General features: G+C 46.6%; 1 pseudogene; it reads right to left on the reverse strand.

Annotated features, from left to right (window-relative positions):
• Nucleotides 1-26,779, reverse strand: part of LOC138262446 (translin-like) — a 59,492-nt pseudogene that overhangs the window by 23,125 nt on the left and 9,588 nt on the right.

Here is a 26,779-nt window from a genome sequence, read left to right on the forward strand (position 1 = left end):
CACTGCACCAAAAATGTCACCTGTAATCTCTGCTGCATTAGCTCCTCTCTTTGCTCTGGAATTAGATTTCCAGATTGGATTGTCAAATTTTTCTACATGATAGATTTTTGAAAAACTACCCCTAAATAGCATGTGACATACCAGTCTTTCAGCAATTTGTGAAAGGCCTTTTTTCCCCACAAATGAAATAAACACCTGGTATGACTGGGTCTTGTCTGTTTATCATAAAATTCCAACACTCTTAAACAAAACCACATGTCTACATTTAATAGTCCCTACAAACTTAGTATCAATCTTTGAATGCAGCCTATATACACAATGCTTCCCTACATGTTGCCAATCTAAAGCTATGCGTCCTTGTGTATCACCACCTGAAAGATGTGTAGCATCTTTCGGCCAACCCTGTAAAACTATTCCCTTTGCTGTTTTGGGTTTCATTACCATTCTCCTGTTATCCACTTAATTAATGAAATCTACAAAGGTGAGAATGCATGTCAGGTTATTTTTGTGAGTGAAGCAGTGCCAAAGGGTAGTATTGGTTCAAAGATACCTCCTACTATGTCAATATTATTTAATCAGATGCTGATTAATAGGCACAAAGGAAAAACAACATCATCATTAGAGTAGAACTATGAATATGTTCTTGAATATACAAATGTGTTAATAGCAAGCTACAGCTAATATCATGTCAAAGGCAGACTATGGTATGTAATCCCTTGCTGTACAGATGAAGGAATCTGCGTACACACATAACAATTACACACATCCATGGTTTCATTGTATTTATAGAGTAATCTGTAGTATACATTAGAAGACAACTCTCCTCATACAATTGAGCTTGTTTTGTATGCGTCTTTCCATTCACTGGTGTAACTGTGCTCTCCTTTAATTGTCTACTAACCCAATACACACACACCTTTACATTTATTCCGTTTGCCTTGATCCAGATTCATGGCTTGTTTGAAGTCAGACTAAAAACACTAAATTCAAAAATCAACAAAATAAACACTCAAAGAATGTAAAACGGCTTTTAAAATGTATTTATTTTCTGAACGTGAGCAAAGCAGAATCAGAAATACTTTAAAGTCTATTTGCACTTATTTACAACAGTTTTTGACCTTCTAGAAAGTTAATCAAGTTACACTAATACGGGTTCTCACAGAATTCAAAAGGAAATGTCCCTCATAAATTACCATTTGGTAATCCCTGATTAGCACTTCTGGCAAATAGTGTCTCTGTTCATCAATTGGCAAGGTTATTTCAAAATTCAGCTCTATTGCAATTTCAAGTTTCAGAATGTTTAACTCAATACGCATGGTCAAAACAAAAGGCAATAAATCTGTTCTCCCATACATTTGGAACAAAGTAAGTCCATTTGGGTGCAGAGTATCTGCATTATGGAACCCTTTTTCTCTTTGATCTCCTTGCTGCACTGTTTTCACCGTCACTTTCATCCGATTCTTCAGCTTCTTCAGCAATTGTTGGAAGAACACCTGCAACTTGGTCTTGACTTTTTGAGGACCACTGGTCTCCTCTCACAGTTTGTGTTTCAGGCACTACTGGTGCTGTAATGTTTGCTGAGCTAGCAGGAGTTGGCTGACTTTGACTTGGCTCTCCTGCACCTCCAACAGTCTTTGATGCACTCAGACTCTCACCAGTTTGTGCAGGCTCTGCAACGGCCACCTGTCCAGTCCTCACAGTTTGGCTAACCTAGACACCTCACTGACTCCAACCCTAGAGGAACAGCCACTGTATCTTCAAGAGGACATGGAACTTTGTTTGTGTGGCTTGCATGAACCTAGTTTGGAAGACCAGAGCACTTCGCAGCTGTAGTAGTCAATAGGACAAACTGATACGGCCCTTTCCAATGCAGCTCTAAGCATGTCTTCCTAACATGCTTTTTTTAAGAGGACTCATTCACCTGGACTCAGGTCATGACACTGTTCCTGTGGTGGTTGAACGGTTGCTTCCTCTATCTGATGAGACAAAAAGTGAACAACATCAGCTACTCCTTTGCAATAATCCAGAACTAAGGTATCTGTAATGTTCACAAGTGCATTTGCAGGCATGGCTGGTAGTCTCATGGCGCGTCCCATGAGAATCTCATGTGAGGACCATTCTGTCTACCTGTCAGAAGTACTACGCATGCTCCTCAGAACAAGTGGCAATACATCAGGACATTTTAATGTTGTAGAAGCACACAACTTTGCCAATCGAGACTTTTAAAGTTCCATTCATCTGCTCGACCAGCCTGATGCCTTTGATCTGTAACTGCAGTGCCATCTTTGCTCAATTTGTAATCCTGCACAAAACAATTTGATAATCTCATTATTAAAATGAGAACCTTGGTCTAATTCCAACGAAGCCAGGACTTCAAACCTCAGAATCAACTCTCTCAACAACAGCTTTGCAACAGTGAGACTGCCATTTCTGCGTATTGGATAAGATTTTATCCAATGTGAGAAGACACACACTGTCACCAATGCATACTTCAGTCCACTGCATGTAGGCATCTCAATGAAATCTAGTTGCATTCTCTTGAATAGTCCACCTGATCTGCCTATGTGACTCAAATTAACAACAGTGCGTTTTCCAACATTCATCTGCTGGCACGTTACACATCTGTGACACAATGCTTCTGCAACTAGTCTGAACTTGGAAGTGTACCATGTCTGTTTAAACATCCCGACCATTGCATCTCTGCCAAGATGCATCTGTCCCTGATAGAACCTCACCACTGAAGGCAACAAACTGCTTGGCAACACTGCTTTTCCCTCATTTGAAACCCAAACGTCATTCTTGTCTCCCTGAACGCAACCTGCTGTACTCCAATCTCTGCATTCCACTTCAGTACCTTCTTCCTGTAATCTCTTAACCTTTTCCCAAGTGTCAACTGCTGTCATCAGAAAACCTTGTTTTGTCTCATTGGTGCTGCTTCCATCGCTCCATTCCTAATTAAAGGACATGCAATGGAGCCCACAGTATCTGGCTACTTGATCAGCATAGGGATTGCCCAATGAGATATAATCACATGACTTTTGATGTGTTGCACATTTCTCAACTGCATTTTGTACTGGTAATCATAGTGCTTTCAATAACTGATAGATTATTTCACCATTTTGGATTGTTGATCCTGAAGAGGTCATAAAACCTCTCTGGGACCACAACTGTCTGAAGTTGTGAACCACACCAAACCTGTATTGACTATCAGTGAAAATGGTTACTTTAAGCTGTTTGGAGGCACAGCATGCTCTAGTAAGAGCCACCAATTTGGCTACTTGGGCTACAATGACTCCTGGAAGTCATGAAGCTTCTATCACTCCTGAGACTGTGCAAACTGCATAACCAGCTCTCAGTGTCCCTTCATTATCTCTCAAACAGGAGCCATCAACAAACATAACATAGTCATTTTTGTCTAATGGCATATCTTGAATTTTGGATCCAGGCCTGATACATAGTTCAGTCACTTTGAGACAGTCATGTTCCACTTCATTTTCATAATTCACATTATCACCAGTCACGGGTAAAAGTGTTACTGGGTTCGGAGCACTACACGTTTTAATGTTCACATTTGGTGAACCCAATATTAGCATCTCATAACTTGTTAAGCGTGCATTGGTCAGATGTTTAGGTTTTGGTTCTGGTCAAAAGAACCTTGGAAGAGTGGGGAACAAAAACAGTCAGGGGATGACCCATGAAAATGCCTTTGCACCGGCCAATGCTGATACCCACGGTCACGCTGATTTTAAACAGCCGGGCAAAGCAACAGCTACAGGGACCAATGTGGCAGAAAAATAATCCACTGGTTTGTTGACCCCTCCATGTAATTGCATCAAAACACAGATTACACAAGCATCAGGTTCATGGCAAAACAATAAAAAACATTTAATGGAATCTGGCATTATCAGAGCTGGGGCTCAGCATAGACTTTCTCTCAGCTCAGTAAAGGCTTTTAAATAAGTGTTATAAAATGGTACCAGATCAGAAACCTCTTTGTATGTCAATTTTTGCAAGCGCTTGGAAATTATTGAAAACTTTTGACTCCATTGACAGCGTTAGCCGACCACTCTCAGGAACATTTTGACATCTCTCGGTGCCACTGGTGGATTAATTCACATGATTGCTGCAACTTTCTCTTGGAACACCTTGCTTGCTCCCTTCTCTATGTGATGATCCAAATATTTCACTTCTTTCTGGCAGTAGTGTAATTTTAAAGAGGAAACGTGATGCCCATTTTCACCCAAATGGTTCAACAAGGCAATGGTATCTCTCATACAAGCTTTATGTGTATTTGATACGACCATCAAGTCATCAATATATTGAACTAAGACTGAATAAAATGGTATGTTTAGGGACTAAATTCTTTCTCAAGATCTGATTAAAAATGGATGGGGACTCTATACTGTTGAGGCGTGTGACACCAGGAATATACATGGCTTCCAATTTAAATGGAAATAAGAATCGATTACCCTCATTGAGTGGAATGGAAAAGAATGTCTGACACAAGTCAATGACAGAAAACCATTCCGCTTCACAAGGGATCAGAAACAAAATCACAGCAGGATTCCGTACCATAGGACAACATGGAAGAACAATTTTGTTCATTTTTCTCAAATCTTGGACTATGCACAGTATTCTCCATTGGGCTCCCGCAGTCCCAAAACAGGAGAATTACACAGATTTCCCATGACTTATTTTAAAACTCCCTGCTCGACAGAATTTTCAATTACGTCTGGGCTCATATTATACTGAGGGATCTTGGGAAACACTGAATTTGGCTTTATTGTTATTTAAGCTGGCTCAACACCTCCGATGAGTCCAATATCTTTTCCTGAAAAATCTCACCTTCACAATCACTGCTCCCTGCAATTCCTCAGGCAAATCATGAGCTGTCATCATTGGAAATAATTAAATGAGAGGACACATCTCATCAATGGTGCTGGCAATCTCATCATCACCATTTGTCTTAATTGCTATTCCATTGTTGCTACTTATGGAACAGTTCAGTTTATACAATAGGTCATGCCCTAACTGACTCACAGGACTTGAATCGCAAACCACAAATTGGTGCAAATCTGTCAAATGACCCTATTTTAACTCAAGTATGTTCTGTAATTGGATTTGTCAAATGCTGATTTGCTACTTCTACCACCTGTACTTTCCTCCCTGACAAGGGTACTTTTGGAACTTCTGCGGTTCTGACAGTGGAACGTGTTGCTCCAGTGTCAACCAGAAATGAAACATCATGCCCCATAACATTTCTATTTACATAGGGACCATGCTGATCCACTTCGAAGGATGCAGCCAGTACACTTTCCAACTCATCTGCGCTATCACTATCATATGTTTCGTGTACTTCATCATCACTGAAATCAATAAATGGATTTTGTGTGATTAACTGATTCGCATTTTCCTTTACTCTCTGACTCATGTTTTGCTGAGGAAACATCACTTGCTGCTGTTGCCTCAGGGATTGCGGAACCTGCATTTGCAGATGGAACTTGCATTTGTTGGGGGACCTACATTTTTGGCAATCCAGTAGGAACAGACATATTTTGAATTCGGGGTCTTTGGACTCTCTGAATCTGAACTTGACCATTGTCCACTGTTTGTGCACCACCACCATTCTGCACCAAATTATTCACATAACTGTATGGACACTCCCATCTCCAATGCCTGAGGTTTCCGCAAGCATGACATGGAAGCATTTTCTTCATCGACTGCATGTCAACCACATTATCACTCTGATCTATTCAAATACCTCATCCTCTACCTCTGAACTGAAGCACTTTGTTACCCTGCTGTTGCATTCCATGCATCCCACTAGACTTCACCTTTCCTTGCAGACTCTGTGTTCCTGCTTGTGCAGATTTAATTTGCATCACCATTGCGTTCTTCTTTAACTTTTTCTGCTTCAATTCAATTTCTTCACTACAGTACCTAGCATACTGCAGTACTTCATCAATTGGTTTATTCTGCCATCAAATCAAATGATTCTAAATAATACTGCTAATTTCAGGTTTCAATCATTTAACAGTCCTCAACACAAAATGGCTTATGTCCTTTGGCTCAATAATCTCAGGTCTGTTGTGCTGTTTAAATGCTAGCAACAGTCGCTCATAGTAAGCAAGATTCAACTCCTTTGTTTCCTGTGCTGTCCTGTCAATCCTTTGCCAATCAACATCTCTAGTGGAAACTCTCTTCTTCATAAATTCAATCACTTTGTAATACCCCTTCATCACCTCTTCAGATGGCGCACCTGGAACTGGATCTCTCAGCGGTTCATGAGTTGGCCAATCAACACTCCACTTGCACTCAACCCACAAATCAACTGGAACCACAATTTCAAATAAGGTGTCCAAATCTTCCCACAGGCATTTCGACTGGTTTCACCCTCAATCTCGGGTAATCATTTGTGAATGACAGTATGTCACTTCTGCTCCAAGGGTCATGGACATAAGCTCCACCTGGTGTCTCCTTCATTCATATAATTTCTACACCCTCCTCAGCTTGATTAGTTCAGTCTGAATTTAACGTCTGCTTTGCTTTCTTCTGCTCTCTTTTCTTTGTCCATCTACCATCCCATTTGTCTAATGCTCCCCATGTTTGAATATTCGTGATTAATTCTTGAATGTGCCTTCTCATGCCAGGTGACCTCATGTTTGCAATGTCCTTTGAACTGAATTCTAATCCGTAACTCCTCTGTAAAGGTTTTGACCTGTCTAATTCAATCTAACATTTCTCTGTTAATTTGGCCAGTTTCTCTCCTGCTCGGTGTGTGATATCCTTGCACATGAAGCTCAATTCATCTTCATTGTAAGTATTTACTCTTTTCAACTTAAGTGTTCCTTATATTAATTCATTTAATTCTAATTTTAATCTGGGCACATTCACTGTCCTATCTCTCTCTGGGGTTTCGTCAGTTCTGACACTATTGTTTGCTATGCCTCTTGCTGTGCTGAAAATCCCTTCAGACTAATGTTGCTTCCTTGTGTCATGTTATATGGGGTAATACATGGAACTCTCATAATCTGTTCTGGTGAGGGCATGTGTGAAACTGGAGTTTCCTGAGGACATCTCACATCTATCATTATACCTAGTCAATCTAACATCTGGTTGGGACCTGTAATTTGCATGGGTGTCATAACTGGAACAGATGTGGCTAATCTTTCCATCTCTGAATTAGTTGAGCATGGTGAAACTACTGTAGACATGGGGTTTGGGGTCTGGAGGCTACTCCCAGTATTCCCTGAAGCATGCAGTGGGACAACTGGACCTATTGTTATGGGGACTGCTTAGAATGTTCCAACTCCAAGGTCAATGAAGAATACAACTCTTTACTAAACATGTGAAATAATCTAATGCAAAAAAATCATGTTAAAGGGAAAGAAATGATTCAGATTTTTCATTATTATTGTGTTAGAAATGGGGTGTCTAGTTGGTAGAGGTATACACCCTTGTCCAAATAGGGACCACAATCCTAGTCAGGGTAAGTCACACACAATCCAAATTATCCTGTGCCCACTCTCTGGTAGCTTGGCACTGAGCAGTCAGGCTTAACTTAGAAGGCAATGTGTAAAGTATTTGTGCAGTAAATTATACAGTAACATAGTGAAAACACCCCAAAAATACACCACCAAGGTTTAGAAAAATATATGATGTTTATCTGGTTAAATTAAAGTCAAAACGATTAAGATTCAATAAGCACAAGTTGAGATATCACTTTTGCAAGATTAAAAAGAGTCTTAAACCCTAGAAATCAACAGTTGTCTCTTGTTTGCACAAAGTACCTGGTTTGCACAAAAAAATAACATGCACGGAGACTGCAGAGAAGGAGATGCATGGAAAAACAGGGTGTGCATCAGAATTTCCAGTGCGACACAGACGATGCATCGTTTCTTTCGGCGCTGCAAGGTGCTTTGCGACAATTTCCAGCATGCTGTCTTGGTTCCTCACTGCAATGCCTGGATCTTTTTTCACACTCTGGGACAATGTGTGGGAATCCTGGGTGTGTGGGATGAGGTCACAGGCATTGCGTCGATCCGGTAGGTGATGCGTCAAGTTTTCTGTTACCTGGCAGGCACTGCGTTGATTCTTCACTCTGGAAGTCAGACTGCGTTGTTCTGGTTCACCTGTGCGTCAATCCGGTTGGGCTGTGTGTCGAATTTCAAGCCGCAAGGCAGGTGCTGTGTCGATTCTTCACTGGGAAAGTCGGGCTGCATCATTCTGCTTTGGCTGTGCGGTGATTTCTCCGTCGCTCCGCGGCTGTGCATCATTTCCTGCAGGCTGCGTGGTGATGTTCGGTGCACAAGAAGTTCCTTGAAGAGATGGAGGGACCAGATGTAGGTAGGTTTGATATTGCGACTTGCAATTTGCGAGTCATAGCGACTTGCAAATTGCAACTCGCAATAGGAAATGCAGAAAGGTTTCTCAGACACCTTCTGCGACTCGCCATGTGGTCGCAAAGACCCACCTCATGAATATTTATGAGGTGGGTCGCAGTTTGCGACCCCATAGCGAGTCCAGGCACTCACAGGGATGGTGGCCTGCTGGAGACAGCAGACCACCATGTCTGTGACTGCTTTTAAATAAAGCTGTTTTTTTTTTCTTTTTGCAGCTCGTTTTCCTTAAAGGAAAACGAGCTGCAAAAAGAAAAAATACCGAAACGATTTAGTTTAGGTTTTTTCAGAGTAGGACCACTGCCTGCTCTGAAAAATATTTTTTGTGCCATTCACAAAGGGGAAGGGGTCCCATGGGGACCCCTTCCCTTTTGCGAATGAGTTACCATCCACTTCAAGTGGATGGTAACTGCTAGTTGGTTTGCGACCACTTTCGCGGTCACAACGCAACTCAACATCGCGAAGTGGTCGCAAATAGGAAGGGAACCCCTTCCTATTTGCGAGTCAGAATCCCATTTTGTGAGTCAGTACCGACTCGCAAAATGTGACTCTGCATCGCGTAAGGCCTTTTGTGCCTCCCAAACTGCGTTTTTCTCCGTTTGCGAGGTGCAAAATGCTTCCTACATCTGGCCCGAAGTCTTTTTGGCCCTGAGACTTCAGAAAACAGGAGGCAAGCTCAATCCAAGCCCTTGTAGAGCACTTCTCAGCAAAGTCAGAGGACAGCAGGGCAGCAGGGCAACAGCAGGGCAGCAGTCCTTCTCAGCAAAGCAGTCCAGATGAGTCTTTTGGGCAACCAGGCAGTTCCTCCTGACAGGTTGCGGGTTCAGGTCCATAAGTGTCTGATTTTTTGGGGTCAGGAACCCACTTTATTTACCCCAAAATGCTTTTGAACTGGGGGAGACTTCAAAGAGTGATTTTGAAGTGCACATGGTCCCCTTTCAATACAAGTTTGTCTGCCAGGGTCCCAGTAGGGGATTAGGCAGTCCATTGTGTGAGTTCAAGCCTCTAGCCTTTGAATTGTAAGTGACAGACCCTCCACCCCTCCAGCCCAGGAAGACCCATGCAGTATGCAGACAAGTGCAGGTGTGTTTGTGATTGTCTGGGTGGAAAGCACAAGGAAGCTGTCAACCAGCCCAGCCCTGAGTTGATTGGAGACAGGCTGCAAGGCACAGATTAATTTTAAGGGCAGAGAAATGCTCACTTTCTAAAAGTTACATTTCTAAAATAGTAATATAATATCCAACCTCACCAGTAAGCAGGATTACCATTCTGGCCATATTAAATATGACCTGGTTACCCCTTTCCGATCAGAATCTACCACTCAAACAGTATATGAGGGTTGCCCTAATGCTATCCTATGAAAGGATCAGGTCTTGCAGCAGTGGAAAACCAATTTAGGAGTTTTCCACTACAGCACATAAAAACCAACATGTACATGTCCTGCCTTTTAACTTCATAGCATCCTACCCTATGGGTTACCTAGGGCCTACCGTAGGGGTGACTTATATGTAGAAAAAGGGGAGTTTAGGGCTTGGCAAGTACTTCTAAAAGCCAAGTCAAAGTGGCAGTGAATCTACACACACAGGCCTTACAATGGCATGCCTGAGACATGGTTCAGGGGCTGCAGGCCGAGAAGTAGCTTTCAACTTACAGGCCCTGGACTTACAAGTAAAGTAAATATGTAAATTGGGTATGGGGAAATGTTACCATGTTTTTAGGGAGCGAGCACATGCACTTTAGCAGTGGTAAGGTGTTCAGAGACCTGCAGTCACCAAAAATGAGCTCAGAAAAAGAAGAGGAGGAAGACAAAACTTTGAGGGTAACCCTGCAGATAGGCCATTTCCAACATATTGCAATTATGAAACTTCAGGCCTAGTTATGCTAACGCAAGAAATTCAATTAATTAATACAGTCATTTATTAAACACACACAATATGCTAACTCATGAATATATCTCATTATTAATATATCATAAAATCTGCAAAGCATTTCAATGTTAAGTGCAATCTTTGTCAATGCATTACATTAAATATAACTGATATGCACATTTAGTTTACCACACACATATAACTTTAAACTAATAACTTATTTAAATCAACATGAATTATAATTATCTTCTACCCCTAATAATTCAGTCTTATGATTAATAATTCTCAAACAGTGTTATAAATCAGATTAGCATTTTATTAAACACAATTGGACCCAACGTCGGCCACGGTAAGCATGATGTCCACCAATGGTAGGCACAATGTCCATCATAGACAAAACGTGTACACTTTAAAATACAACTTAGTGCATCTCAGTTAAGCTTTCCATGCAAATATAAAGTCACCTAATGCTGACTTCTGTGCCACTAAAGCATTACCAAAACTTTCACTCTAACACACCCTTCTTGTCAGCTCCGCCCTCTGCTAGTTCATTATTATGCCTCTTTACCAACTCCATATCCCTTGTTCCTCTTCTCTGTGATTCCTTTTTGCACTTTTCTCTCTGCTCATCTTTTTACAGCCTCAGTTCCTCTTACCTTTCTCTGGCCATGTGCAGAGTTAAACTGTTGCCTCCTGTGTGTTGACCAGGACAGATTCTGAATGTTATCTATTAAGTACTTAGAAAGAAGCTGCAGTGCAAGTGCATCCATGTACCATCCACTTCGTCATGGTAAACTGATGCAGTGCATCACTTACTCCAGCACACACTACCTGTCACAAGAGATAAAGCTAATGGGGTGTAGTGCTAGGGGAATAAAGGCGCTCAAGATACAAGTTGGCCAAAGTATAGTGGCTATGGGGTGCCTGCACAAGGGAAAACACCCATCCCTTCAAGGTTTTGACTAAACCCAACAATTTATAGAAGCAATGTGAGGCCCCCTTCCCAATAATAACCATTAAACAAATCAAATGTGTTACAGCTCCAGTGAGTACTGTTAGAAAAGACACATCCTCCAAGTTTAACACCAATTTTTGCAATGTCCAATCAAATCCAGACGTTTATTGAATCAAATCTTCAAATTCTACAGCAACCATCCATGGAAATACACTCCGAGCCAACACATGTTTCGTCATGGGACATTCTTAAATCCCAAGCGACTTCTTCAGGGCTTGTGTGTTCAGAATCCAATAAAACGGTAAATCATCTCCGTTTGTAACTAATGTCACTAGTGTGCCTGTTCTATATACATTATCCAAGCCTCACCTCAAATTCATGGCCCTACTGTGTACACGATAATTAAAGAGAAATTGCTCCCGTTCGTGTACCGACGAAGTTTATCAAATCAAAGGCGGCGTTCATCTATTTGGAACGCTAGGCTGCGAGTGCGCTGTCACAAGAGCTCCAGATAATACAACCAGAGTGTTAGACCTGGCATCCTTGGCTGATCGCCCCCAAACTTTTTGCCTCTACTTCCCAGGTTGTTGCTTTGTGCTGGACTCTATTTTTGCTGTTTTTGTAACTCTGGGCACTTTATTGGCTTTTCCATGACTTCCATAGGTTGTCATTCTATAAGTTGCCATTCCAGTGAATTTCTGGTGAAATTCCTCTGAAACGACGCCAGACAACTCAGTGCAACTTCGCTAAGGATGCAGCTGCACGAAGACTGCAATGCCGCCTACACCTGGATCCGTGGACCTCACCGTCAATGTAGGCCCAACGCCGCTGCAGCTGCTGTTGTCCGCACAAACTCGGGAGTTGGAGTTCATACACCCGACATTCATGATGCCCGACTCCCACGCCTGTGACCCTGTGATGTGATTGTGACCCCGTGATGTCACCACGCAGCCTCGTGACTTTGCCAGACTTGGACTTTGCCAGAGGTGCCAAGGGACTGACTCTTCACAAAGACGCCGCCTCACCCCCACTGCTCCGTTGCAAGGACCCAACGCCTCTTTGTGACGGCTCAGCTCCTTCGCCCTGCAGCACCGGAACTGATGCCACATTTGAGCCAGCAACACCTCGCTCCCCGACTCCGTGCAACAGCCTGTTTTCCACACATATTGAAAAGGTACTGTACCTGGCGGTCCATGTGACTCTGTAAACAGCGCCAGTGGCATTGCATTTGTGGGAAACAACTCCATCACAAAGCTGCTTTCAAATCAGATTGCAGCATTTGTGCTGCTTGGCATTATTTCTGGGTTTTTAATTGCTAAAGTAATATTTGTTATTGTTTATTGTAGATTGTTTTGTATTTGATCTTGTTTTATTTAGGTAAATAATTACTATTTTTCTAAACCTCTGTGGTGTCCATTTTATAGTGTTTCACTGTGTTACTGTGTGTGTTGGTACAAATGCTTTACACATTGCCTTTCTGCTCGTGCCAAGCTACCAAGAGGGTGAGCAGGTGTTAACTGGGTGTGTTTCTCCTTTGTCCTGACTAGGGTGAGGTCACTTGCTTGGACAGGGGGCAACATGACTGCCAACACAAGACCCCATTTCTAACACAAAGCAATTGCTCTGAACAGGAAAAGGCAGCTGTGTATGAATCCTAGATGGCACACACACTGTGCACAACTCAGTACAATGAGCTAGCTGGCCATGGAAAACATGCATTCTCTCAGTGGGAGAGGAAAATAAAATAATGACTTAAAACAGAAGACCTAGGAAGACATTTGAAATCAATAATTGTGATGCCCTCTAGAACTCAAACTCATTTCAGGAGCTTTAATTACTGATGAAATATTCAGAATTAATCTAGCTCCAGCCTGATCCATGTTCAACTTACCAATATGATTATGAGTTCTGATTGACCTCCCTGCTGAAGCTCTCCACAGCCCTCATTATCAGTACAGGTGGGCACAGAAGCCCGCTGTCTGAGCTAAAGAGGCCTGATGTTATGGTTGCTGTCCTTGCTCATTAACACTACAAGAGAGTGGGAGGGCATATGTGCACAGGTAGATGGTTGTGAAGCAATGATGCACAGACAGATCGAGGGCACAGTTGAGTGAAGTACTCATGCATAGCCTGCCAGTCCAGGCTGAATTAATCAGCTAATTGTAGGTGGGTGTGAGTGGGCATGGAAAGTTGTCTCTCTGGAAATGAAATGCGCACAATACTACTGTGGCATTGAATCTTTGAATAAGGTGAATGCGAGCACACCATGTTGTGTCTATGGAGTCATGTTCTGACTATCTCCAACATGCGTTGAAACAGCATGCTACTAGTACTTGTTGAAATTCACAAAGTTCCTATTACAGAATAAAGGTGGTCATTACAACCCTGGCGGTCGGTGTTAAAGCGGCAGTAAAACTGCCAACAGGCCGGCGAAAAAAAAAATGGAATCACGATCGTGGCGAAAACCGCCAACATAGACACCAACTTTAACACCCTGACCGCCACGGCGGTACAAACAAACACCGCAGCGGTTACCGCCAACAGACAGGCGGAGGACAATCTACCGCCCACACTATTACAACCCAATAATCCGCCACCTTTCCCGGGGCGGATTCACTGCGAACAAAAACACGGCGGAAACAGGACTTCGAAGGGAAAACGCTCACCTCTACACACCTCACGAGTAATCAGGACGCCATGGAACCCGAGCTCCAGATTCTGCCAGCCTTTATCTTCCTGCTACTCTACCAGGAGCACGAACGCCGGCGGCAAAGACTACGGTGAGTACTGCACCTACGACACAGGGGAGGGGGAGGGAAAAAACAGTGACACACACACGCAACACCCCCACCCTCACCCACTACAACACACACGCTAATACATATTGATACATAACAGTTACACCCCCCAACCCCTCCTGGAAGAATGCAAGGACAAAAGGAAATGAGTCGAATAGTTTTGATATATTCAATTACATACATCAAAAATATTTACAAATATATACATTTATACCATATACAATTATATACACCAAGAACACAAGTCCAAGGGATTCCACCATCATAGTCCATGGATCACTGGGCCCAAAAAGCATGGGCGAGGCCCACACTCAATACCCAAACAAGATGGAGAGAACACTGCAGGGGATCAGTTAGAAATAAAACAGGCCCCTCAGGGGGAAGGGAAGGGGGGGCACCTCAGCCGGTTTAGTGCACGACGCCAGATCCACGAGGGGCTCCATGTCCACAATTCAATCCTGGGGAGTGCAAAGCCACAGTCTCACAAGTCTCTACAGTGGGTGGTTTGCCCACTGTTCAATCCTGGGGAGTGCAAAGACACAGTCTCACAAGTCTCTACAGTGGGTGGTTTGCCCACTTTTCAATCTTGTGGAGTTCAAAGCCACAGTCTCACAAGTCTCTACAGTGGGTGGTTTGCCCACTGTTCAATCCTTGGGAGTGCAAAGCCACAGTCTCTCCAGTCTCTACAGTGGTAGTGGATGCCTTTCTCCACTGGTTCTGGAGGGGGCTTTGTGCCCAGAGTGCTTCATCCTGCCAAGGACTGAGGTAGTGGATGCCTATCTCCACTGGTTCTGGAGGGGGCTTTGTGTCCAGAGTGCTTCATCCTGCAAAGGACAGAGGTAGTGGATGCCTTTCTCCACTGGTTCTGGAGGGGGCTTTGTGCCCAGAGTGCTTCATCCTGCCAAGGTCAGAGGTAGTGGATGTGATACTCCACTGGTTCTGGAGGGGGCTTTGTGCCCAGAGTGCTTCATCCTGCCAAGGACAGAGTTAGTGGATATTACTCTCCACTGGTTCTGAAGGGGGCTTTGTGCCCAGAGTGCTTCATGCTGCCAAGGACTGAGGTAGTGGATGCCTTTCTCTACTGGTTCTGGAGGGGACTGTGTGCCCAGAGTGCTTCATCCTGCCCGTGGCGGACTCAGTAGCGTCGGAATCATTGGTGGTGTCCTGGGCAGCAGTTCAGCTGCTGGCGGTCCTGTCTTGGGTAGCGGTTCAGCTGCTGGGGCCCTGTCTTTGGCAGCGTGGCGGTCATCTCCTGGGCAGCGGGGCTGCTGCTGGCAGTCCTGTCTTGGGCAGCGGTTCAGCTGTTGGCGGTCCTGTCTTTGGCAGCGGGGCTGCTGGCGGTCGTCTCCTGGGCAGTGGGGCTGCTGCTGGCAGTCCTGTCTTTGGCAGCGGGGCTGCTGGCGGTCGTCTCCTTGGCAGCGGGGCTGCTGCTGGCGGTCCTGTCTTTGGCAGCTGGGCTGCGGGCGGTCGTCTCCTGGGCAGCGGGGCTGCTGCTGGCGGTCCTGTCTTTGGCAGCGGGGCTGCTGGCGGTCGTCTCCTGGGCAGCGGGGCTGCTGGCGGTCTTGTCCGCCGTGCTGATCTTCCCAGACTTGCTGGTTTTACTGTGCCCCTTCCCCACCTTGGATGGTGTCGCAGCTGTCTCCACACTCCCAACTGTACCCCTTGGAGCGGTTTTGGAGGCTGATTTCTTACCCCTCTCCCGCCGGGCACTGTCCAACGTTTTATGCTTGACAGGTGGGGGACTGTCCGTGCTGTGGCTCCTTGCCTCACTGGCTGCCCTGCTGCCTGGTGCACTCCATAATCCGGTGACTACTAGCACCACTGGTCCCGCCGATGTTGTGGCTGAGGTGCTAGGTTGGGACCTGGAGAGTCGGGCCCTAGGAGACTGAAGGGGTGAGGGAGGTGAAGGAAAGAGGTCAAGGTTGGACAGGAAGTTTCTTAGGAACACTGGGACGGGTAGCCGGAGGGAGTTTGGGAGTGGAGGAAGAGGTTGTGGTTGTGGGAGGTGTGCGTTTGCTGACTTTGGGTGAAGGGGCATGGGCTGGAGGCTGTCATGAGGTGGATGGCTGTTGGGTGGGTGTGTGCCTGCATTTGTGTATCTTGGGAGGGGGTGTCACAGACACACTGGGAGAGGACACAAGGGACGTGTGAATGGTAGTGGGGGTGGTGATTGCAAGTGAGCGGGGTGTGGTGGTGGGTGTGCTGGTGATGGACATAGTGGCTGAGGATGTAGTGCATGCAGGTGTGAGTGGAGACGAGACTGGGAGGGAGGAGGGAGACGAGGATGAGGGGGACACAGTGGAGACAGTGGATGTTGTTGTGTCTGCCTGTGTGTGATGCTTACGTGAGTGCCTGTGGTGCTTATGTTTGCCTTGTATGTTGAGGTGTGTGCATGCTGGTCTGATGGTGTGCTTGCATAGGCTAAGGTACAGGGGTGGGGGTCTGGGTGGAAGAAGTTGGAGAGGGAGGCTAGAGACAGGGACAATGGCTGCCATCAGTGCTGAGGCCAGAGTCTGAAAAGCTCGCTGAAGGGCTGCCTGACCAGAGTGAATGCCCTCCTGGTATGTATTAGTTTTTTGCAACTGCCTCTCTACACCCTGGATGCCATTCAAAATGGTAGACTGCCCAACAGTGAGGGATCTAAGGAGGTCAATGGCCTCCTCACTGGGGGCAGCAGGGGTGACTGGGGCTGAGGTGTCTGGGGCAAAGGTGATGCCCACCCTCCTGGGTGAGCAGGCACGGGGCAAACGCTGAGGGGCTGCTGGGAGGGCGGTGCTGGTAGGGGGGTGGCAGCTGTACCTGTAGATGCGGGGGCACAGATGGGGCCGCCACCGCAAGGGAACTCCCATCAGAGGAGGAGTCTGTATCGCTGGTGTCAGCTCCTGTCCCTGCCGTGGAGCTCCCCTCGCCCTCCTTCTCACTGGTGTATTCAGAAACCATAGTGTCGCCCTCCAGGGCCATGTGGGATGCAGCTCCCTCCTGCTCCGGTGCCACTGCTCCTCCGCCTGATGATGCTAATGCACACAAGAACAGGGAGAACACAAAAAGGGGGGGAGACAGAAGAAAGACATGTTCAGTGCATGCAATACCGCTACTGTTGGCGGACACGACAGACACAGAAGACCCCTGCACTACGCTGCGCACTTGGGGTCCACTATTCAGTCCCTGGGACATGGCTTACAAGGCTATGGCCGATTTCCGCACACATGGATGTCACAGGAGCCTGACTAGGTGTAGTTGGAACTGTACACAGGTGGAGTGGGGTGCCACAGGGCCTGCCTGAAGAAGGGAACTTAACTACCAAACTCCCCCTGGCCTAGGGGAACCCACAGCCCACCTCCCCCACCCAGACACCTACAATGCACGCTGAGTCAGCAGAATGAGAGTGTACTCACCCCCTTGTTGCTGCTGTGATGCCCTCAAGCACCCATCCAATTTCGGGTACGCCACCGCCAGGATCCTGAACATCATGGGGGTCATGGTGCGACGGGCACCCCCCCACATTGGGAGGCCATCCCCACCTGGGCCTCCGCCATCTTCTTGCTCCAGTGGCGAATGTCCTCCCATCTTTTCCGGCAGTGGGTGCTCCGTCTGTGGTAGACCCCCAGGGTCCAGACTTCCTTGGCGATGGCACGCCAGATGTCCTTCTTCTGGTGGGCGCTGAACTACAGGAATTGTACAGGGGAAAAGGAGAAGTAATTACCAACTGCACCGTCACAGTCATTGGCCCGTATCCCTACCCTTGCCATGACGCATATGCACTCACCGTCGTTTCATGCACGCCTCATTTTCACCCCCCCTATCTTTCATCCACTCCACTCCACACAGGCATTGCCCATACAGCATGCTCACAGTGTACTTACCTGTTTGTTTGGAGGACCGTAGAGTAGCGTATACTGGGGGAGGACCCCATCCATGAGTTTCTCCAACTCCTCCGTGCTGAAGGCAGGGGCCCTTTCCCCAGACACACGAGCCATTGTCTCTTCCAGACTGAGGTCACAGCAGCACTTGCAGTGTAGGTCATCTCCTGTCGAAGATCAGGTATCGAGTGATTGAACAGAGAGAAAATGGCGGTCACGTCCGTGGCTTACCGTCACCGCCGGGTACATCATCATTGGCTCCTGGGACCCATAGGGTCCAATGTTAACCAATGCAGAATTGCGCCGCGGTCTTCGACCGCCTACAGCACCAGTGTACAACGCCAGCAAAGTTACCTCATCTCCCCTTGTCCCACCTTACAGGTCTGGCAGCCGTTCAGTGTCCCACATTATTTTTGACTGCGTCACACATACCTAGGCCTTGCCTAAACACTCATACAGGCAAATTTTGATTTATGAATATTTTCAGAGTAAGCTGTGTTTACGTACCTTAGAGTTGGTTGACTCTGTGCTCGCTGTTCTCCTCCATAGGCACCGTCCACTGGGGCATGTGAGGAGATGGCACCATCCTCCAGTGTACAGGCCGCTGGTGGACCTGTCGACAATGGACGAAAGACATGTGATCATCACCTACAGGCTTGATCGTGCCACAATCCAGGAACTGTGTGCCCAGTTGGAGCCAGACCTGATGTCAGCTATCCGCCATCCCACAGGAATCCCCCCTCAAGTGCAGGTGCTGTCAGTACTCCATTTCCTAGCAATTGGGTCTTTTCAAACAACAGTGGCCATAGCATCAGGGATGTCCCAGCCTGTGTTTTCCAACGTGTTGTCCAGAGTGTTGTCTGCCCTTATGAAACACATGCGGAGCTACATCGTTTTCCCTCAGGTGGAGGATTTGCCTACAGTGAAATGTGACTTCTATGCCCTGGGACATATCCCCAACATCATAGGTGCCATTGATGGGACACATGTGGCCTTGGTACCCCCCGCAGGAGTGAACAGGTGTACAGAAACCAGAAGAGTTACCATTCCATGAATGTGCAGATGGTGTGTTTGGCAGACCAGTACATCTCCCATGTTAATGCAAAATTCCCTGGCTCAGTGCATGACGCTTACATCCTGCGGAATAGCAGCCTCCCTTATGTGATGGGGCAACTACAGAGGCACCGGGTGTGGCTATTAGGTGAGAACATGGACCCAATACAGTGTGACTAGGTGTCTGGGTCTGGAGATTTCCCTAAGAGTTAGTGTGTGTCTAACAGTTGTCCTTCGCCATTTGCAGGTGACTCTGGTTACCCCAACCTGTCATGGATACTGACCCCAGTGAGGAATCCCAGGACAAGCGCTGAGGAATGCTACAATGAGGCCCATAGGCGAACTAGGAGGATTATAGAGCGGACCTTCGGCCTCCTGAAGGCCAGGTTACGGTGCCTCCATATGACAGGTGGTTCCCTATTCTACTCACCAAAGAAGGTATGCCAGATCATCGTGGCCTGCTGTATGCTTCACAACTTGGCTTTGCGACGACAGGTGCCTTTTCTGCAGGAGGTATGGTCCAGATGGAGGTGTTGTGGCAGCTGTGGAGCCTGTGGACAGTGAAGAAGAGGAAGCAGAAGAAGAGGACATCGACAACAGGAATACGGTGATCCTGCAATACTTCCAGTGAGACACAGGTAAGAAAACAACACTGCCTGCTACATCTAATTTAAATCTAATGCCTCTCTACTGTCTGTCATTTTCACCCAGTGTATGGTCTCTGAGTTGTCACTTTCGCTTACAATTTCACAGATGTGGGTCCCACTGTGTGACATCTGCTTTGTTTCCTCATGGACTATAGCTGTGTGACATAGGTATGTTGACATTACATTTAAAAGAGCATTTTGGCACTGTAATTGCTAATACACTATTTCAAAATCACAGACAGACTCCAGATTGTTTTGTGCTTTAAGGGAGTTTATTTAAGTGCTCAATATTGGAGGGGGTTGTAAAATGGTGAGGGGTGATGGTGGAGGAATGTCCATGGCAGAGTCCAGTCTATGAGTCTCACAGGTGCATTGTCCAAAGGGGCATAGGAAGTGGAGCTGGGGCAGTTTAAGGATGGACAGGGTGACAAGATGGGACAAATGGATGACAATCAGGGTGGTCCCATTTCTTGGCGGGGGTCTTGGCATCGTTCTCTGTCTTTGTCCTGGATCTCAGGGACCGTTTGCGGGGTGGTTCTCCATCTGCAGGGGGTGGGGTGCTGGTGTGGTGGTCCTGTGGTGGTGCCTCCTGTCCACTAGCGCCGGCGGAGGTGGTAGACAGTTCATCGTCCAGGCTAGTGTCAGGGGCCCCTTGTTGTGCCACAGTGTCCCTCATGGTGTTGACGAGTTCCTTCAGCACCCCTACAATGGTGCCCAAGGTGGAATTGATGGATTTGAGTTCCTCCCTGAAGCCCAAATACTGTTCCTCCTGCAGCCGCTGGGTCTCCTGAAACTTGGCCAGTACCGTTGCCATCATCTCCTGGGAATGGTGGTAGGCTCCCATGATGTTGGAAAGGGCCTCGTGGAGAGTGGGTTCCCTGGGCCTGTCCTCCCCCTGTCGCACAGCAGCCCTCCCAGTTCCCCTGTGTTCCTGGGCCTCTGTCCCCTGAACCGTGTGCCCACTGCCACTGCCACTGACCCCAGGCCCCTGTTATTGTTGGGGTGGTGGGTTAGCCTGGGTTCCCTGTAGTGGTGGACACACTGCTGCTTGACGTGTCCTGGGGACAGAGGTATGGGCCCGCTGGGTGGGTGCTGTGCTGGTGTTTCCTGACGGGGGAAGCCCTGTAGTGGCTTGTGCCAGTGTGAGGGGAACCGACTGTCCCGAGATCCCAGATAAGCCGGGCTGGTCATCTAGATCCAGTTGGACAGAGCTGCTGTCATCACTGTGGGCCTCTTCTGTGGGTGGATTGGACATGTCTGGACCCTCCTGTCCGGTGACGTTGGGTAGGGGTGTAAAAGCATGATTATTGCATCTGTGTGTGCCATGGTGTGCAATGGGTGGGTGTAGCCCAGTTCTTGCATTCCTGTGTAGGACCTTGTGTGATGATGGTTTAGGGGGGTGTATGGGTATGTGCAGTGGCCATGCCTTGGTGATGGGTGTCCATGCTTTGGTGTTGCATGCAGGGTTTGGTGTTGGGATGGTTGGTTTGTGATATTTGGACATGTGTGAGGAGTAGGAGTGATGGGGGTGAGGGCGAGGGTGGGGGTATGACATAGCATGCAGGTAGGGCGGGGGATGAAGTAGTGAAAGATTTGACTTACCAGAGTCCATTCCTCCAGCTACTCCTGCGAGGCCCTCAGGATGCAGAATAGCCAAGACCTGCTCCTCCCATGTTGTTAGTTGTGGGGGAGGAGGTGGGGGTCCACCGCCAGTCCTCTGTACCGCAATGCGGTGTCTGGAGACCATGGAACGCACCTTCCCCCTTAGGTCGTTCCACCTCTTCCTGATGTCATCCCGTATTCTTGGCTGCTGTCCCACTGTGTTGACCCTGTCCACGATTCTTCGCCATAGTTCCTAGCTATGGAGGTGTGCTGCACCTGTGATCCGAATAGCTGTGGCTCTACCCGGATGATTTCGTCCACCATGACCCTAAGCTCCTCCTCAGAGAACCTGGGTTGTCTTTGCGGTGCCATGGGGTGGTGTGGGTGATGTGTGGGGTGGTGTGTGTTGGGATGTGTGGGGTGATATTTAGTGGTGTGTTGTGTGAGGTGCGTGGATGTTATGTGGGTGATGGTGTTGAGTGCCTGTAGATGCTCGTTTGTAGATGGTGGTGTCTCTCTCTGGCCTTCTGTCGCAATTGTTGTCATAGGGGTTTGTGGGTGATGTGGGTGTGTGTTTTATATTGTATTGGGTGTGTGGGAGTGGTGTGTGTATGTGTATCAGGTGTGTGTATTTCGAATTTTCCAATGTGGTAGTGTTTTGTAAATGTGTGTGTATTTTGAGTGCAGCGGTGTGTACCGCCAATGGAATACCGCGGTTGAAAGACCGCCACATGGATTTGTGGGTCGTGATGGTGTGGGCGTATTCCTGTTGGCGTGACGGTGGAGGATTTCTCATCGCCAGTTTATCACTGACCTTTGGAGTGGCAGACTTGTGTGGGTGTCTAGATTTTGGTGTATTCCGGGCTTTGGGTCAAAATGACCGTGGCATAATTCCGCGGTCTCGGAGGTGTGTTGGCGGTCTTCTGCACAGCGGTAAGCGGCATTTACCACCAATGTTGTAATGACCCCCAAAGTATGTTGTTGATAGCACAGATCCGTGTCAGAATTTACTGAGACCTTACACTAGGGGCAAGTCAGTATGCTCTGTGTGCTTTCTATATACTGAGACATTGCACTAGGGGCAAGTCAGTGTGCCCTGTGTGCTTTCTATATACTGAGCATTACACTTGGGGCATGTCAGTATGTTCTACATGCTTTCTGCCATAAGGCATTCCCTGCCTGAGTAAATTCATCCCTTCATGGAGCTCCTTGTGGCAATAATATGGTCTTTTGAAAATTAGGGTATTATGGAAAACAAAATGTAGACGATGTCACCAAGCACCAGTACTGGGAGTCCTTTCATGTCCAAGGCATCCGTGCCCTTTGTGGTGTCAAATCCATTCATTTTGGATGAGTTGCACAAATTAGGTCCTCAAATGGAGTTGTTGGAAAACAGAATGTAATATATTTATCATCACCATGGGCAGTAAATAAAAGGAGCACATGAAAGGACTCCTGAGTCACTGCATGAGGCTAGTCCCTGAGACATTATCTTTGAACAGTTGGATGATGGAACAGACAACTATGCCAAAATCAAGGACAGTGACGAGATTGAATGAGTCAATGGAAATTCAGAAGATGTGAAAAAATGCCTTTTTCACTGTGGCCACTGCTCCAAGTCAGAATCAAACCTTTGTGAAATCCTCTGACATACAACCCACTTTTTCTAGCTCTACCAGAAATACGTCTATTTTCATGACAAACACAAGCCTAGTTACTCCTTTTTATTATGTCAACAGGGTGGGCAAAGAACAATTCTCACACCAGGTCCACTAATATCTCTATTTCTAGATTATTGTTTTATCTTCCGTTTGCACATACACAAGGGTGAATAAATGCTGTACACTGGAGTTTAAAACTGCCACATTTAATGGATATTACAGCACTTTTTTCATATGCAGGACCTTTGTCAGTCAGGCCCTGATTGACAAGACCATTCTAATCAATCAGTTAATCAATCAATCAATCAATCAATCAGGTGTTATTTATATAGTGCCCAAGTGTGTATCCAGGCGCTTGCTGCAGGTGTTTATTCGAAAAGACTGGTTTCCAGTCCCTTTCTGAAGTGGGTCAGCACCGGTGCGGAGGTGGAGGGGAAGGGTGTTCCAGGCGTTGGCGGCAAGGTGGGAGAAGGAACATCCTCTGGTGCAGCAGTGGCGTATTGGTGTTATCTTTGCGAGGGTGTTGTGTCCCAAGCGGAGATCCCTGATTGGTTGGTGGAATTGAAGGTGGGGGTTCAGGTAGGCGGGTCCTTGGTTAAGGAGGGTTTATAAGCCTGTATGCATCAACATTCCTAGTGGAGGATTGCTTCACAAACACTCAATTTGAACATTCTAATGAGGCTTGGACCATGAAAACACCTGATGCCATTCCCCTCTTTCATTTCCTCGTTGTTGGGCTTTCATTGCATTGCTACTAAACATTGGAGTATCTTATGAAGAATTAAGAAATATTCTCTCTCGTCTTTATTAAATGTGGACTGACGACTACAAGTTGTATGTTAATAACAGTTATATATCACTCGTGCTTGATATGTGTGTTGCTAATTTTTGTATCATTAATGTGAGAAAGGGTCTCTTTTGACATGGTTAGCCTCAACTTTTTGCCTGGTATTTGATGTGGTTTGAAAGTTGTTAGTGCCCAGGGCCCCTGCTAACCAGGTTCCCTGGGTCAGATCTCTTTCCCAAAAACTGTTGTGATGCATTGGAACGTTTGCAAACACCTTTCAGTGCCACAATAACTCCCTAGTAAATGGTGCTAAGGTACCCAGGGCATGAGGTACTAAGGGTAGGCCCCTGAGGGCAGCAGCACAGATAGTGCCACCCTCAGGGACCCTACATCCAAGTGCACCCAGCACTGCCATTGCAGGCTGAGTGTCCTGGTGCAATCCTAAAATGCAAAGCTGACATGGCACACAGCCCGTGTGCCCTGTCCACTACACACTACATGCAATATAGGTAAGTCACCCCTCTGGCAGGCCTTCCAGCCTAAGGCAGGGTGCACTATACTGCACATGTGTGCAAAGATGCATGAGCAATGTGCCCCTACTTAGTGGCGACTGGCATATACAGTGGAGGGGGATCAGACAATTGGGTGGATGCAGGTGCACGGGCGCAAATAAACAATTTCTAGAAAGAAAGAAAAAAACACTTACTAAATCGCAACTTCCTCCACACAGGACGTCTTCTGCTGAGACTGAAGTGCAGTGTGTGGGCCAAAGCAAAATCCCTTGATCAATACTGGCACTGCTCAGAAGATGTAAACCAGCATGTAAGCAGCACCCTGAATGGAGGGAGCGGCCTCTCTCCGTGCTCCCTAGCGCACTGGAGGCCTGCATTTGCTCTCAACCAAGCTGTCTTATGAGTCCAAGATTCCAAGGACACAAGAGGGCCTGCAACAAAGAGGACCCAAGGCTCAAGAACTGCATTCCTGCTGCACAAAGAAAAAAAAGCACCAAGCCCTGCCTGCTGCACCCAGGACTCAACAATTGCTGCTGAGGGGATGCACAGACATTAAACAGACTCTACAAAACCCCAGAGGACTCCTACCCTTCTAAAAATCACCAAAGATCTCCCTCCATAGTAAAGGCATCACTCCCTGAATCAAACGTCCAGTGAAGTCCAGTTCACTGACTGGCCACTAATCAAGAAACCAGACAAAGCATCCAGACCAAATTCCACCCAACAGACCTGGAGGGCAAATTCTGCAAGTGTGCCATGTTTGGTGGCACTATGAACTCCAGTGGCTGAACCATGCTAGACACCCAACAAAAAGTCCACTCCAGACTCCAAAAGGACCAGGAGCAAGCCCCAGTCAAAAGACTTCAGGACAATTAAAACCACCCCCCCCCCCAGAGTGGCCCTGCTGACCTGCAATCCACTCTCAGTGACTTGCTTCTAAAGGCACCTTTGCGCACAGCTCTTGGCTCAGCTATCTCCTCTGCACCTGGCCTCCCTGGGTCCTGGACCAGAGAACAATCTGAGCTATAAGGGTCCCCCAACCCTCGCGACCTCTACAGTCCAAGGGGGCCCACCAGACTAACCTTAAAGTCCATCTGTGCATTTCTTTTCCAAGAGGTCCTCCACAGTGGTCCTGAACGAGCTCCAATGACTTTTCAGCAGCTCTTCCCACCAAAACTGGAAACCACCTGAACTCCTCCGGCTGGCCCACAGGATTTCTTGACAACCTCGACCTAAAAGCAAAAGGAGATATTGGTAAACACATTGCCTGATTTTATATGCATTTGGAAAGTTTTCTCCCATTGATTCCTATGGTGCATAATTACGCACAAAAACAACACATTTTCTAAACTTTGAAAAATCATAACTTAAAAAGTACTTGCCCAATTTGATGATCTTGGGCTTAAGATTTTATAAAAATCTGAAGTATTTTTGTAAATTGTTTGTCAGTTATTCCTTTGAGTGTGTGTCCATATTTATTGATACTATGAGTACTTCAAATGCTTTGCACTTCTACAAGATTGGCCTAACTTCTCGGCCAAGCTACTATAAACATTAGAGAATTAGGTGGTCTAGTTTTTACCCCTGTAGCCCAACATGTGGTTGCCCGGACTCTCTGCACAGTGTGCCTGGTTTTGCACACCACATAGAGAACCAGCCTCCTACTGTTGTGTACCCATTTTAGCTATAGCTCCATGCACATTATTTTAGCATACTAGGCCTGCCGCTGTGCACTTTAAACTAGATATACTTTATTCTGCTTCATTTTATTATTGTTACAATAGCCACTTTTACGGTCTTGTTTTATTTTCTGTCTATCTAACTGTTTTTGCCTAGGCCAGCACTCTGCTCTCAAACAAGACATTCTTGCTCACTCTGTGCTTCTTCCAAGGCTGCAGCAAGGTAGTTTGCCGGCGAACGTGGTGTAAGTTTAGTCTGCGACATTTGTAGAAAACACACATCTTTACGTAGGGACATTTTCTTAGAACATCAGCTGTTTTATTATAAAAACACTTCCCTGTCCCTTACATGTTAGAAGGAGATTCCTGCCAGAGAACCACGACTGTATGCTGAATGCTGAATGCTTCACTACAGATGCTAATGCAGACTTCAGGCCTTTGCTCAGGTATGGGGGATGATGTCTTCCCAGGGGAATCTGAAGGGCAGAATTAGAGCTTAACACGCTGTGCTCTATTATAGTCTAGGTAGGAATTAGTCTATTTACTGTAGTGACAATATGGTAGCGTTCTTCTTATGGTTCACTCTCCTTGTCAGAATTTTAATACTGTCATGCTGTGTCGTCCTGGTTATTGCAACTCATGCTTTGCTATCTAAGATGCAGTCACTTCATTAAAATCATTATTGAAACATATACTGCCTCTGTTTGTCATTGTATATATGAGACCAATATAACTGAGAGAAACAGATGAGACCTGAGTGATCACAGCTTGTCTGAGAAACCAGTTATGTCATGCGCTCGGCTGCCCAGTCATCCCTGCCCTTGGGTAGAGATGAGGCACTGCTAGTTAGCCGGAGCAAAAACCGGATTGGAGAGACAGGTGTCACCTGCAGTGGGTTAGACTTAGGCCCTTATTGCAACATTGGCGGTAAGTGCCGCTTACCTCCATGCTGACTGCC

Source organism: Pleurodeles waltl, chromosome 10 (genome assembly GCF_031143425.1).
Source record: "Pleurodeles waltl isolate 20211129_DDA chromosome 10, aPleWal1.hap1.20221129, whole genome shotgun sequence".
Lineage (NCBI taxonomy): Eukaryota > Metazoa > Chordata > Amphibia > Caudata > Salamandridae > Pleurodeles > Pleurodeles waltl.